We start from the raw sequence: 13,258 nt of genomic DNA, 5'->3' as shown, positions 1-13,258 counted from the left end.
TTTACCACAACTAGCTCTCTGGTTCGATCGCTTGTTAGCGTGTTTGCTCAGTAACAGCACAGCCCAGTCTGTGGCCCAGAGAGAGCCACCAGCTGACTGCTGGCCTGCTGTGTCAGAGGGAACAGGCCTGAAGGAAACTCACAGAACCCTTATTTGCTGAAAAGCTGTTGATGGAAACGCACCTGTTTCTCATTTCAAAACTGGTGACTTTCAAAATTTGCTTATAATATGCACAAAACCCTGAGGGGAAGCATAGTGAAAGTGAGTTACAGGGGCCCATGGATTATGAAAGTCATTCAGCTTCCAAACTTTCAATCCAAAGGGTCAACACAGACATCCCTGCTGTGTGTCATTGTGAGCATTTTTCTCTCAGCACGGATTTGTGGTTTCTCAGACTTGGTGCTGTAACATCACAGGACATGTATCTCTTCTGAAAGCATTTGTAGATTATACCTAGACTACTTCTACTCTTCCTTTTCATCTTTTTTTTGCATCATTTTCTTAAAGTAAATTGTAAAGCTTATTCAGTTTACAAGTTAAATCTATAACTAGCTCAGAATCATTCTCCCTTAATAGAAAAACTACAGGAAAAGTTTTGAAAATGAATTGAAATGCATACACTACAACACAGTGTGCTTTAGATCTCCTATCAGTACATGGAGTAGCAGTGTGTGCACTCATCATAGTATATGCACCCACACAGACAACACCACCAAAGACAGAATCATTAGAAACACCTCAGTTATTCCAAAATTAGCCCCTAAAGACTGCCACCAAAAATTTGAGGGATAAATGCTACAGCAAAGTTGCCATGCTGTTCCTCTTGTTTTTCCTTGAGAGACTTGATTGTAAACCAAGATCCTGCCAGCCCTGTGTGCTCTTCCATAAAGACAAAAAAAAAAAAAAAAAAAACAGGTCAGAACACACTAATCTCCAAGGGAAAAAAAAGTTATGGATTTTGAGGAAAAGGGTTTTCAATGTTTTTTTCTTAGTGACTCCTGTGCAAAATTATGCAGCACAGCCTTACCAAGCTTAACAGGCTTCAGGGTGTTGAAACCCACTCAACACTTAAATGACCATGTAACCTGTCGATTCAAGGAAGAGAAAGATAGACTCTGAACAGGTTCAGCGTTGCAGATTTCTCTTGGATCTGAAAGTGGGAACAGATGGAGCAAACTGACATCAAAAACAGCCCACAATTAGTTCCATATCTTACCACCGGTACCAAACAATTACCCCGTAACTTCCCCTTAAACTATAATTACCAAAGCTACAAAACATCTGAGGGATAAACACGATTGTGGTTAAACTTGCCATGTTGTTCCGCTCCTCATTTAGAGCTCCAAATATAAACCAATATTCTGCCAGGCCTTCTGGGGCTTGTTCTATTATAAAAGACCAGTCATGCTTTCCTCCCTCCATTACTCTCCAAACTTTAATCCACAACTATTTCATTACAGCCATTTCCCAACGTTTTAATAACCATAAACCAAGACGGCAACATTAGCAGGCTCGCTGGCTCCGTCCCCAAAGCCCTTCAGCTGAACTGTGATGACTCTGAATCTGTGTGCGTGTGTGTGTGTTTGTGTGTTGTTGTGAGGTCGTGGTTGTGTAGTTGAATGTCTAGAGTGTGCGAAATGTATGTGTGTGTGTGTGTGTGTGTGTGTGTGTGTGTGTGCATTTGCTGGTCAATCAGGGCAGCTGCAGTATTCTCTGCATTTTAATTCCTCGGCTCCCTGAAAAGTCATTATAGAAGCTATCGCTCCAGCAATTAGCCAGTAGTGTGTAATGTAATTGAAATGCCAGCCTCTGAGTGTGTGTGTGTGTGTGTGTGTGTGTGTGTGCGTTCGTGTGTGTGTGTGTGTGTGTGTGCATGTCTGTGCCACTCTGATTTGGTCTTACAACCCTGAGAGTTTTCATTATTGGTTAATTTATTTTATCAAGGAGACATGTATACACAGACACATATGTGTACGTGTGTGCCGATATGAGAAATTACTTGCATGCCTGCATATGTGTATGAACTTCTGAGTGCATTGCTTTGTGTGTGTGTGTGTGTGTGTGTGTGGGTCAGTGATAATTCAGATTCTGCAGCAGATCCAGTCTTTTGATTAAAGGTGAAATTACAGTGAGACTCAGAATATTAATAACACTGTTCTCCCATCCACTTAGTAACAGCCCAGCCGTGTTATTTATAGATCTGTTGGAAAGAGAGAGTGAGAGAGACAGGCAGACAGGGAGCAAGAGAGAGAGAGAGAGAGAGAGAGAGAGAGAGAGAGAGAAAGAGAGAGAGAGAGAGAGAGAGAGAGAGGGAGAGAGAGAGAGTCCACACTCAAATATTCATGTGCTAGTACGTGCAAGCAAGAATTAGTGTGTGTATGGATTTGCGTTGGCGAGAAAGGGTGAAAAAGACGCTTGTGTGTGTGTGTGTGTGTGTGTGTGTGTGTGTGTGCACTCTGCTAATTCATCCATCCCTAATTACTACCATACATTACCAGGCTGTTAATTCTGGTGGTCAAATATAGATCGATTTTTATGTCAGGCTGGGAGAGAGAGAATGTGAATATGGATGTGTGTGTGTGTGTGTGTGTGTGTGTGTTGCATTGAACACGTTGTTTTTTTTTTTTGTATGGCCTACTGGGACACTCTTGCTGTGTGTGATTTCATATAAATTTATCAAATCATCTGCAAGTGTCAGTAATGAAGAGAATAATTCCACTGGCTGTTTCTGCTCCTGTTCATTTTAATTAGACAGCTTGGTTGTAAGTGAGGTCATGAAAACTCCCAGAACAACATGTCTTACCGCTTCCGACCAGCAGCGAAACATTCCGGTGCTACGATAATGATCTGTGTCATACATGAATATTCCAGTGTTTCGTCTGAAAATGCTGCCGAGCCAGTTTGGGTGATTTGATTTCCATGTTCAAACAGTGAGGGATTAAATTTCCCACTGTGGTGTGGAGGAAAATTTTACGAGCCTGTCAGCTTTAAATGAAGGAAAAAAAAAAACCCTAAATGACAAAAATGTATTATTATTAGGGATGTCCCGATCACGTTTTTTTGCCCCCGAGTCCGAGTCCGAGTCATTTGATTTTGAGTATCTGCCGATACCGAGTCCCGATCCGATACTTCTATAAAACCAGGAAATGATATGTTATTAATGATTGCCAAGAAACAACCGCGGTTCCAGATAGGTCAATATGGAAATGAAATGCACTCTTTGAGACAAATGAAGAAGCTAGTATAACAATTTAAGTGTTTAACAAACTGCATTTTGATAAAAGGCAGTTAATTGGCAAACGCAGATATTGATTAACCGATTTATTTGGACATTAGATTAACATTTTATAATTTAATTATTTTTAATTATTTTCTCAAATGTCTCCACACACAAACATAAATGGCAAGATCTAAGATACTGACAAAATATGTACAAACACAAACAGTAGCAGGAAATAAAATAAAGTACAGAAATTAATACAAAAACCAAGCGGTTGGAAACTAGTATACAGCTGATAGCTTACTGCGCGGGGGGGCTGGGTGAAAAGCGAAGCGAACAGCAAGTGGAACGAAGGAGAGATGGGAAGGCAGCCAGCGCACAGCATAGCAGCATAAAAACGAACACAATAATTACACAAATCCGTCTCTGATTAACGTTAGGGGGTTTAGTCACTTGGGGGAGTTTGGAAAGTCGCTAAGTTGTCATTGTATCAGCAAGTGGAACGAGGGAGAGATGGGCGGCCAGCGCACGGCATATCGGCACAAAAACAAACACAACAAACGTTACATAAATAAGTTTCTGACTAACGTTAGGTTATTAAGTCACTTGGGGATATTTTGGAAAGTCGCTATGTTGTCATTGTATCACTGGTATTTGCGAGCGCTTGTGTTTTTCGCGCTAGGCGATTCATACCTTCCACCTCCGCCTAGCCTACAGCGGAAATGTCGCGGCTGAAAGCCATCCTCTCAGCGTGCACGCACAAACTATTCGCTGCAGTGATTGGTTAATTCCGTTGTCAGTATTTCATGACGTATGGCCCAGTACCCGCCTAACTCCCTCCGGACAATCCAAGCTAGCATCAACAACAGATTCCTAAAGGAGCCGCAGATTGAATATGTTGATGTGCGTTTTTTCCCCTTTCCGCGTTCATTTGATCTAGGCGGTCGGTGAAAACGTCTAGGCGGTGCGCCTAAGAAATTATAAGGCAGGGAAAACCCTGACAATAAATATACATATGTATATATATTATTTATCCGATACCTGATCGGGACATAACGTCCGAGTCCCGATCGAGTCTTCAGTCATGTGATCGGCCCCGATTTCCGATCACACGATCGGATCGGGACAACCCTAATTATTATTATTATTATTATTATTAAAAACATACCTATGCACAACAACAGGTGGCATCAGAGTGAAAGTCATATAGGTCATACAGTAAATATTAGGAAAGTGGTATTCCATGATATTCACATTTCAGTTGTGTCCCCATCTCCATCTTTGATGCAGAGTGCTCACTGTTGTAGCCGCTCTCTTTAGGATATGTCAGGCTCTCTTTTCTTTGTTCAGTCATAGTGGCTACAACTGCTCCTGCTAACAACCCAGTTCCTCCTGCGCTCCAAACAACCTGCTTTTGCAGCTGCATCACTCCAGCTGAGCCAGAGAATATTCCAAGGAACAACCTACAGCACACCTACACCGTTTCCTCTGCAGAAATGGGTATTTATCACAAAGACGGTGTGGTGAGAATGTGCATGCCTTTGTGCAGATTCACACCATGCACACACAGGGATTTGACTGCAGGCTGGCAGATGTGACAGAAAATAACATGAAATTGGGAATTTACATGGCATTATCATTGAAACTTTATTATTTCAATGTACTAAGTGTCCTTAATATACAATTTCATTGTTTGTGTATGATTTTGTACAAGCCTATTTATCTTTTTTTTTTTTTTTTTTTTAACTTACTATTACATTTATGAGTGAGAATGTATCTGTTGCACTGTCACATATAATACAGATTTGTAGTATTGGATTTATTTGAGGAACATATGTGTGATCAATTAATAGTCATAAATAGGCTGAGCTGTACATAACGGCTGTACATAATGACAAGCAGCAATAGACAAGATTCACACGGCAGCCATTATCCTCTGACGTGCCGCTCAGGGTGGGAAGTTCAAATGCTGTAATCGTGTTGTACTACTGTTGCATCTTTTACAAAGTTAAATCTGAGAAATCTGAGAAAACGGTATTGTTTCACCACTTGCCCATTGATCAGCATCTCAGAAAACAATGGAGAGTGAAAATCCAGACGGACATCAGGCCATATTTCAAGGTAAAACAACCTAATTGATCACCCATTAATTACTGGTAGACCATAGCTACTGTTAGCATTCAGCTACTAACTAGATATATGTCTTCATTTAATAGTGTGATATGATATGATAGCAAAGGCATAAATTAATTATGAAATATCAGTCAACACCTTGGACTCATTTCTTTTCAAGTCCTCCTGTTAAAGTGTGGAGCTAACGTCAGCGGTGAAACGTCAGCAGTGAAAAGTCAGCGGTGAAACGTCAGCAGTGTAAGGTCAGGCCATAATCCTTCTGGCAGGGGGACTACCAATGGAAATTAGCCTTTTGGCTAAAATTGGGTGTATTTACATTTTACTGTCTTTTAAAATGTTTATTAATGTACACTGTCCCTCTCTAACAAATAAAGGTTAAAGAAAGAAAGAAAGCAGTGTAAGGTCAGCAGTGTAACGTCAGCGGTGTAAGGTCAGCGGTGTAAGGTCAGTGGTGTAAGGTCAGCGGTGTAAGGTCAGCAGTGTAACGTCATCAGTGTAACATCATCAGTGTAAGGTCAGCAGTGTAAGGTCAGCAGTGTAAGGTCAGCGGTGTAACGTCAGCGGTGTAACATCATCGGTGTAAGGTCAGCGGTGTAAGGTCAGCGGTGTAAGGTCAGCAGTGTAACATCATCAGTGTAAGGTCAGCAGTGTAAGGTCAGCAGTGTAACGTCAGCAGTGTAAGGTCAGCAGTGTAAGGTCAGCAGTGTAAGCTCAGCAGTGTAAAGTCAGCAGTGTAAGGTCACCGGTGTAACGTCATCAGTGTAATGTCATCAGTGTAACGTCATCAGTGTAATGTCAGCAGTGTAACGTCAGCAGTGTAAGGTCAGCAGTGTAACATCAGCAGTGTAAGGTCAGCAGTGTAAGGTCAGCAGTGTAAGCTCAGCAGTGTAAAGTCAGCAGTGTAACGTCAGCAGTGTAACATCAGCAGTGTAACGTCAGCAGTGTAACATCAGCAGTGTAAGGTCAGCAGTGTAACGTTTGCTGTCCTGCTGTGTTTTCACCTCAGAAATGTTCTCCTGAGCTAAGGAACGTTCTGTGACGGAATTAAAAAAATTTGTCCAACATGTTTGTTCATAATTTAGAATAATTCTATCTTATCATATCATGCAATGCTAACAAACAGTAGTGTTAGCTAGGAAGTGACAGAATGGTTATGTTAGCTGTTGTCTAACAGTAGCTAACGGTTTATCATCATGGGTTATCAACATGGTTAGAGAATTTAAGCGTCTCACCCTCAGTGTGACATCAGAGGAATGTGAATACGGTCAAAGGCAGCTTCGGTACTGTTAACACGCCTTTTGGTTGCTATGTATAAAAAACTTATGAGCAACAACAGGTATTTATATAAAGTTTTATGCATCTAAGCCCTGGTGTTTCAACCAGCAAATGTAAAAGGAATGCCTCACTGTTGTAACTGGCATTAGAGCATAGTGAAATGGACATTTATTTACATTAAAATGTGAATTATTACCTCAAAGGCAGACTGTGTATTTTCAAAGGGGAGAGCAGGCCACCTTGTGATGATGTGGTACAGCATGATGACCGCCACTCAATTCTCCTAAGAATAGACAACTCTTTTACCCAAAATATTATAAAGAGAATTTTGCTCCACTGTGCATATTTCTGTGCACATTTAACATCAAAACACACTCAAGACAGGCACTGAAAAATGTTCCCTAAATTCTGCGGGTTATTAGTCTTGGCATGAACCTGAGGGTATTTTTTCTTCCTCAGTCTCATCCTCAACATCAATAAACAAGGTGGTGAGCCCTCCCATTTGAACCTGCATAGTCTGCCTTTACGCTTATGTAAAAAAAAAAAAAAAAAAAAAAAAATGGCATGATTAAACATATTCTTTCTAACCCTAGACATGACAGAGTTACTACAGGAATACCACAGAAATATCACAGGTGGCAGTGTGAATGTGCACATTGCAGTTACTACAGGAATACCACACAGATGCTTTATCCACCTAAGCCGAGAACCTAACCCTCTCAGATCAGCTGGAATAATTATATAATCTGAGTGTGAACGTGATCAGGTCAAGCCTGTAACAGATGGGAAATGTGTCTTCAGTGATTAGGACTAGCAAAAGTAAGAATTTCATTGTGTAACCACCTTTTACTGTGCACATGACAACCTCTTCTCTCTCTCTCTCTCTCTCTCTCTCTCTCTCTCTCTCTCTCTCTCTCTCTCTCTCTCTCTCTCACACACACACACACACACACACACATTATAATGCTAGGTGTGAACGGATGGACTGAAAGCTGTGCACGTGTGTTCAGATCACCAAAGATGCATTGTAATACTAGGTGGAGAGTGAGCTCTTGTGTTGTTCCTCAACAGTACACACCTTTCTGGCCACTGGCTTCATGATGGATCTCTGGGATATAATGTTTTTCAGTTTCTGTTAAAGAATTTCTGTTTCTTCACCTTCCTCGGAACATCTAAAAAGATTTAAAAATGCACCTCTGATGCTGCAGAATTCCATATTTTCAAAATAAAAGACCCACTGGATTATCCAATGGCAGTTTCATGGGAATTAGATTTTTTTTAATTTTTTTTTTTTTTTTTTTTTTCAATGTTGATTCCTGTGGGCATCAGTTGTACATGGCATATAGCTAAACTGAATGTGAATGAAGTATGTTGATTTTCCAGTAATTATACAATAAGAAGGACAGCAAAGCTGTGTTATTGTAGCAATTAGCTAGAATGTGGACAAGCTTGCTAACAAGGACATTTTTGGAGAAAAAAATCAAGGGCAACAACACAGCAAAAACAATTTGTTCAGTAAATAACTGATTTGCAAGTGGCCAAATAGACACAGCAGGGCATTAAATGTGCCTTTACATCACGGCTTCCTCTGAAAACAATTTTTCATGCAGCCCAATCAGGTGGAAATTAAACGGAATAAAAATAAAATTACAAAAAACAAACAAACAAACAAAAAAACACCTATTACATGATTCCACCTAATTGAATTGTTTAAAGGGTAACTAACTAATGGAGAATAAAGAATTCAGCAGCCAGCCAGTTACAAGTGTGAGTGAATGAGGCAAAGCCGTATAGAAATTTCAGCACTGGGCACTCTGACCACCAGCAGCATTTTTGTCAAAACACACTGATATTTAATTTCTAATGAATGCATGTACATGCTTTGCTTAGTATAGTAAGGAGATCAAGGGTCAGAGGTCATGGGTTGCCTCTTGGAGTAAAGCTACAGTCAAAGAGAGACATGCAAGAAAAGGAAACAGGAGGAAGAGACCTAAAGACAGAGTTTTTATTTTTCTACCTAGGGTATATATAGAATCAGTCTCTCAGGGGTGCATACAAACTCATCGTTAGCCACTGGAGATGGGCAAAAAAAAAAAAAGTTGAGAACAACATGACAACCCTTGAAGAGAGTTTGTGCATCTTCCCCTCACTTTAGTGCAAGACGAGTCTTCGCATCTCTTCGTGCTCAGTATTGTTCTGCTGGGACACACAGGCAGCAGGCAAAAGTTCATGTGGAAGTGGCAAGCAGCTGGGCGGAGAAGAGTTCAGCCCGAGGACAGCTGCTGAGCGTGTGAGGAGACAGGAAGAGGCAGCAGAGAGGACGGTGGTCCAAACTGCTGGATGGAGAACTTTCTCTGTAGAATAAACTAAGCTGTTTAAAGCTGCCCTGTGCCCCACTATCAGTGATTAAACATAACCAATTATGGTAATTAGGTAATTAATTAAGATGACTAATGTATTAGTCATAAAATATTTTCATGTCAGCGTGTTAATCTTTGCATGACACACAAAGTTCATTAATGTGAAGTCTGTATCTTGACACATTAAAGCAACACCATGCAATTTGGCACCATGTAGCTGTGTTTAGAAAAATTTGTTAAATTGTGTTTCCTGTACAGAACAAATTGCAACCACTGGCAAATCCACACACCAAAAAGTGTGGCTGCTCATGCTTTCTGGTGAGACCAACTTTCCTGAAGTCAAAAAAGGCCAAAAAAATCACACACCAAAAAAAAAAAAAAAAAAAAAAAAAAAAAAGCACATAGTACATATTGTGTTATCTGCATCCTGGGTTTGAATCCAGTTTGGGCCCCTCATACCCCCTCTGTCCCCTGTCTGTCTTTATGCTATCATAAAAAAGCAACAATAAACAAACATCAACAGTGTAGATGTTTCTTGGTGCACTGGATTTGACACAAGCTATACAGAACAGCAAGAGTTACCAGGTTTTTGCACAATAGTGGCAGACAAAGGTGTAGTCATACCACCATTTTGCCATGAGCAACTCAGAGTAGGTGTTGCTGTATGTTCTGTGAGCTGTGTATACAAACCTGTGTTGATTTTTGTTTTGTTGTCACAGACACCGCAAGCTGTCCATTCTCGTTCCCAGGGCGTCAAATACCAGCGCTTGGTCCCGCCCTTCTGCGTCTGATACTGACACAAAAGGCACTCATTAGAGGCCATATGCATCCTTTGGTCTCGGTATACGACGTGGCAGATGGTGATGTGGTAAAAAGAGTGAGGAAGTCCATGAAGTCAGCTGGTTTGTGTGGATGGTGGGCATGTAAGCCACAAGACCTTCACCGAGACCCTTCATGTGTGACTGAGATTGTGTCCAGTTTCTGTTTTGTTGTCTAAACCTAACCACGTGATACTGACGTGTACTGACCCAATGCGTCTCATCTTGACGGCAAAGGGTGCCTTGCTGTCTGTATCAGACTGTGTTGTGACAGAACAGGAAGGTTAAAGGGGAGTATCACAGAAAACAGGGTTTTCCTAGTTTCTGCATGGATGTTACAGTGTCAATCTTAAATTTGCAACACCCTACCCACAATTTAGCAGCCCTGTGGGGCAGGAGCTATTGGTCGAGCCAAGGAGGAGGGTGGGACCGCCAATACTACCAGCCAATCAGCAGCAAGTGGCTCATAATAATGAGCAATAATGAATGAATGTATCCAAAAGGGCTTGTTAGATTCTAGGTACAAGAGGAGCCCAGTAAATAAGTCACAAAGTCATGTAAATGTCACAGTTGTGTTTTTGAGACAACAGGTCATCATATGAAATTGCCAAAAATGATCACAGCGCCTCCTCCCCATTTGAATGGAAATCTGATTAAAAACTAGAACCACTTGCAGCCATCAAGTGCTGCAAATGATTTCTGGACTTCAACTTTCTTTCAAGAACTTCCAAGAAAATCAGGTTTTCCTAATTATTATTCAAATGTATTGCATATATTGCACAGCATATTAAACTCTAATCAGATCATGTACTCTGAAGGAGGAACCTCTGCCTTAAGCATGACATTTAAATCATGTATTTTTTCTTGACTTGCCATTGGTGCCAGGTTTAGGTACAGTGCTAAGCCCCGCCCACACCAGCATAACTGAAATAGAGCACAGGCCTGTCATCTGTCTCAAGATATAACTTCATATTTATGTCTTTCCTGACATTTTCCCTCAGATGATTAAACTATATTGAGGATATCCAAAGACATTTAAATAGACGTGGCTCACGGCTCATCAATCATGGCATCTGACAGTCATTCTTAGTGAATTCTTTTCCACTGATGTCCCGTGCACTTACAAATGACTCAAGCGCATGCCATTTAAACTAAGCTGTCCATCTGAGAAGTTTTGAAGGTGCAATAAATGGTAATAATGGACGCTTTGAGGGTTCTCTAATTAGTTATCGATTGAGATGCAACTTAGATGTCACGGTTGGCTGTAACAGTAAATGTGAGGGAGCTAATTTGTGTCTCACTATCTAGCAAGTACAAATGCAAGCTAGGAGCTAGCTAATTAGTTAACATGGCTTGATTTAGCAGACCAAAACAGCCATTTGGAATTAGCCTGTTTGCTTTACTGCTCAGTGGCAGGTTTTCCATGTGACATTTTACCATGTGTCAGTACCCAAAATCAGAGGCCTCATAATGTACTCAGTCACATCATGGCAGCCATCCTTTTTGCTATCACTGGTCCACAAGACAGACATTACCATGGTAATATGATGCCTTGCATGCCATGTGCCCTGTTGGAGGGACATAATAAGCCCTGATGAACTTAATTTATGGGATGAGAAAACTGTCAAAAGGTTCTGTCACAAATTTGGATTTGGGCCACAACCGCAGAACGTGCATGTTGCGTCTAGCTGTTTCTAAATGTGAGGAAAAAGGGGTCAGAGATGAGGTGCTGCTCCCTGAGACCTCCATACAGGCCTGGCAAATGAGTCGGCTGTGCAGTTTGGCACTTTCACAGGATGTCATTATCCTACTGTATTATTATCTTCATCTGTTGTGTGTTGACCTCTTCACATATCACTGCAGACAAACACACACACACGCGCACACACACACACACACACACACACACACACACACACACCATTTACAGCTCTTGTAAATTCTCTTGTTCGGGCTTGTTCACTTATCTTTTTTCCCCTTTCATCTCTTTCCTCTCTGCATTGCTTTTTGTTGCCCTCACTTACACACACACGCACGCACACACACACACACACACACACACACACACACACACACACACACACACACACACACACCACATATACTCGGCAGTAGCCTAATGAGCCCATGTTGGGTTTGCTGAAGCACCTCATTTCTGATTCATTTGGATCCATTACTGATGGCTGCGGTGGTGTTGAGAGAGACACACAGTGCGAGTGGAGAGGAGAGAACGACTCGAAATTGAATGCGAGCAGTCTTTTTATAGACATAAAGTATATGGTACACGGTGTGTGGAACATTATGTTGTCATGATCTCTGTCTGATCCGTTGACACTCATGTGTACCCAGTAACTCAAAAACAATGAATGGCAGAAACTTCCTACTTACAGCACAAGTTCCCCCAGTACCAGTCGATCTAATTAGATCCTGCAGCACCTTGCTGCATAAATTTGCATATTACTAGGGAGACAGATTTTCTTGAAAATACCATACTCCTTAATACTTTAAACTGCATATTTCATATTAATGCCACCTTTCTGTTATGCGAGGCAAATATGCATGTTAACAAAGAAATACCTGCTAATGAGTGAATTAATTATTTTAATTAGTGACCTCGTTAGCACAACTGGTTATGTTAAATATATCATGGTGTTTACAGCAGGGTATTAAGAAGCTCAGGTGGCCGTTTTCACACAGTATGTTTACAGCGATGCACAGCTGCAAAATGAGAGAATATGTAAAATAAAAACCCAGTCAGGTCATTTATTGATTTTCACACCACCAATGAACCAAATCGGATGCATCAAACTCCTGGAGGTCAGAATTAGTCTTTGAACACGAGGCTGAGGGAACTCAATTTTCAAAAATCAAGATGTTCCCCAGCCAAAAAGATTAATAATAAAGAGCCAATGACTGTAGCTCATCATTTTATGAGCCTTTTCCGTAATATGATGGTAATAAAACATATTCCTGTACAGTAATTGTACTTGGTGAATGAAGTGATTCCAGATTTGATTTGTGGATCTCTGCTGTCAGACTGTAAAAATGGAAAGAGGAGATGACTGTGCAATGTTACTGAGGAGAAGAGAGATTGGCAGCAAGGCTAGCAATTTAGCTGTAAGTGCCTGGATTTCTTGGACTGTGTTTACAGGTGACATTCTGTTATGGAAGCCAAAAGTGGGTAATGTCGCATCCATATTGTGTATCTTCTGGCTGCAGTGGTTCATTGAAGCTGCATCACACCTACATTGAGTGAAATATTCAAAGCATAATGCCGTTGTTTTATGGCTGCAGCATTACATCAAGTAGAAAATATCTAGGTTTCTTGTGCATCATTTCACACACATTTCCTGGTAATTAAGAAGGATATTTTTTTAGCACAGTACATGTGGAAACCTTGAGATCCCCACTAGAATTTGAAGTGAAGTTGTTTGTGTGTTTGAACCAAGCCC

Source organism: Myripristis murdjan, chromosome 13 (genome assembly GCF_902150065.1).
Source record: "Myripristis murdjan chromosome 13, fMyrMur1.1, whole genome shotgun sequence".
Classification (NCBI taxonomy): Eukaryota; Metazoa; Chordata; class Actinopteri; order Holocentriformes; family Holocentridae; genus Myripristis; species Myripristis murdjan.
This window is presented reverse-complemented; position numbering follows the sequence as displayed.